Source organism: Marmota flaviventris, chromosome 7 (assembly GCF_047511675.1).
Source record: "Marmota flaviventris isolate mMarFla1 chromosome 7, mMarFla1.hap1, whole genome shotgun sequence".
Lineage (NCBI taxonomy): Eukaryota > Metazoa > Chordata > Mammalia > Rodentia > Sciuridae > Marmota > Marmota flaviventris.
This window is the reverse complement of record NC_092504.1, coordinates 62,771,034-62,774,455: the sequence shown is the minus strand read 5'-3', so window position 1 is coordinate 62,774,455 and position 3,422 is coordinate 62,771,034. Positions and strand designations below refer to the sequence as shown.

Genomic DNA, 3,422 nt, shown 5'->3' with positions numbered 1-3,422 from the left:
CCTATTGGGAACCAAGCCTCAACGTGAGCTTTGCTGGGGGACAAATCATATTCAAACCATAGCACATATATTCTTAAATTTTAAAATGTGCAATAGAATTTTTTGACTCTTATTTACTGTATTTTCCCCCCACCTTTGTTCATTTTCATTTTTGCTCTTTTCAAGATATTCATATTATTACTGTCTTTTCCCCTACACAATTTTTTTTTTTTTTTTGGTACTGGGGATTGAACCCAGGGGCACTAAACCGCTGAGCTACATTCCCAGCCCTTTTTATATTTTTATTTGGAGAGAAGTTCCCACCAATTTGTTGAGCCTGTTCTTGAACTTTTAATCCTTTTGCCTCAGCCTCCTGGGTTGCTGGGATTACAGGCATGCACCACTGTGCCCAGCTTAAATATCCTTATTATTATTTTTTTTTTGCAGATGCAAAAATAATTTATTGTAAATGTTTTTAAAGTCATTCTCCATTAAAATTCTTCATTATATTCCAAAAAGTACAAATGCACTAAAAGATTCACATTTGACATGTAAAAAATAAAGAGGAAGAAGAAAAATTCACTAATTTAAGGAACTATCCTTATAATGAAACAATGAGTTGTAATACATGTGTCTTCTAGTTAAATAAAAAAGCAAATTCACATTATCCAGAATCCTGGCTCATGATAAGCTCAAGTCACTCTGGCACGCACCCATACATAGCTGCCTCTCACAGACTTCCACCTGTGGCAGCTAAGACACTGAGATACTGCAGCTAAAATATCTCCTTATAGGACCACACAACTGTTTCTCCTGGAAAATGTGTACAAAGGTATTTTTCTCCCAAAACAAATATTCTATACCTTCACAACAGGCAATTCTATATCCATTGAAGACTGATACAGTCCCTAACATTCCTCCTGCCCTCAAATGACAGACATAAGCTCTCAACAATTTATGCCAAAGGGACAATAGTTCTTCCTGTTTCACAGCCATTGGAGATAAGACACACCATCAATGCCTCAAGACACTGAGTCCCGCAAGAAGGCCAGTAACATGGGTAATACAAAGCACATGTGTGGTATCCACAGCAGAAGTTAAGCAATCTTGACGGTTATTTGATGGAAGTTTATAAAAATATAAAGGAGTGACAATGCAAAATGATGGTCGCATGTTCAAAACCCACAGGGACTCATGTTTCCCAAAAAAAGTGTTTAGGAGTCACAGGAAGAAGGAGATGTCAAATAATTAGTAATCCCTATCGTATTTCTGTGACTGTGTATGTAAAAATAACACTGGATGATGTGCTTAAGGCTGGTTTGCTAAGATACCCAGATATTCTGTAATGGTGGGAAGAGTTGGAGATTTCAAAGAGCAATTGGTTGAGTTCTCCCTTGCCTGGATGCTCGCTTCTCCCTGCTCCAACACAGGCTGACAGGAACCTGTCTAAAACAAAGCACAACACCACCCTTGTGCTAAAGAGAAAGTATCCACACATGGGTAAAGAGAGCCACAGCCTCAAGAACTGCATCACCCACATACCAAGTGACCTGCCCCCCCCCAACCCTCCCACCCATCTGACTTCCTGCTTTGTCAAAACTTGACCCAAGTGGGTCAGCGCTTGGGAGCTGCCTTGCTGGGTGTGGAGTCAGACTTCCTATCTGTGCAGAATCAGGAGGAAGGACAGTCTGGTCATTGTCACAGGATCTTTCCTGTAAAAGAGAATGAGTTCTTTTCTCTCCAAAAACTCAGAGGAGCACCTTCTGACACAGACCAGCCTCAACCACTTCACTCATAGAGCAAGAGAGATGCTGGATCAAGCCCCAGACTCTCACAATGAGGTACACTCTGATCATAGAAATCCTGTAGCAAAACTCCCAGTACAAGCTCCTCACTCATCATGTACTTCATAAAGTCGTCATCTTCCCACGGAACCCCAAACTGCAGGTGATAGGTTGCTGTGGCGTTTTCACCACTGAAGTCCACTATTTCAACTGAAGTGAAATAACGACTCAGAGATGGAGATTTACTGTGCACATCTTCAAGCCTTTTAGTGAGCAGGTGAGGCAATTCCTCTTCTGTAATGCACTCTTTTGGAATCTTGAGCATGATGAAGAATGTTTTGTTTGATGATAACTCAAATATTTCATTTTCATCTTCATCAATATAAGTTACTCCACTAAGACATAAACCAATGATGATCACTATAATGAGACCCAGGAAGATGGAGGTGATGACCATCCACAGTTTACACTTGCCGACCAAATTCTTATTGCAGGAGCTCCAGGGATTTTCCTTCTTGGCCTGGTCTGGGGTGGTGTCGTTGGCCGAAGCAGCCAGGACCTGGAGGGCTCCATTGAGAGGCGTCTGCTCGTCCCGCTGCTCCTGGAGCACCGAGAGCTCCAGGTCTTCTTCTGAGGATGAGGGCTTGGCCCCTTCCATGGGCCGGCTGAGAAGAGCTGAGCGGCTCCCCTGGGAGGCCAGACCGACACACCTGCGGGTGCAGAGTCCGAGGTGGCCTCCCGGGTTCACACTCCACCCAGCAGGTGGGGAGCGCCCGCCAGACCTCAGGCAGCGGGAGGGCAGGGAAGGGGTCAAATATCCTTATTGATTTAATTCATTAATTCATTTAACAAATATTTTGCTGTGCATTTACTATTACCAGGCACTACTTTAGTTTTGGGCATATATTAGTGCATAAGACCAGGTTCCTTGCCTCATGTTCTTATATTCTAATTGAAAACAGAAGATAAGCAAATATGTAAACATATATATAAAATTGGGTGGTGTAGTAATAAATATGAAGAAGTCACCAGGGCAAATACATGGAGAAAGATATGTCCATTATTTCAGATACTTTGGTCTAGTGAGGCCTTTCTAAGGAGGTCACATTGCCTCCCACGCTTAGACTTTCTTCTCAAGTCTTTCAAGGCAATGGTGGCCCGTCTCTGTAGCTCTCATTGTGTACCACCCTTCTGACCTGTACCTTATCTCAACACATTCTTCATTTCCCAACTTTCATCACTGTCCCTCTTTCCTCTGCTTGCCCTCACTCTGCACTTCCTCCTGATGGTCACATATTCTCTCCCTAATCATTTCCAGGAATTTCTTTAAATGGCTTAACCTCATGATAAAGAATTTGCATAAGAGTGCTTAACGCATACTTTTAACAGCATTCATACACTTTGGAAATTGCTATTTTTGAAATACTTCTAGTACAAATCATGTTTTAAAAACTTTTGGTTTGATACATTCCTGTATGTGGGGGATAAAAGGTTCTGAGGCAGGTGCCTCTCCCAGTGCTTCCCTTTCTTTAGCTCTCTGAAGGCTGCTTACATGATTAAAATTATCAATTCAGTAGAGTTTTTCCTTAACATGTAACCATTGTGGTGGCCATTCAGTACCCACTCTTTGCTGAGTAGCATATGTTGAAATCTGGAGTG

The 3,422-nt window shown here is 42.1% G+C and overlaps 1 pseudogene; it reads right to left on the bottom strand.

Moving 5' to 3' along the window:
* Positions 1-1,569: 1,569 nt before the first annotated feature.
* Positions 1,570-2,421, bottom strand: LOC114096264 (TPA-induced transmembrane protein pseudogene; annotated as a pseudogene).
* Between the last annotated feature and the right edge of the window lie 1,001 nt (positions 2,422-3,422).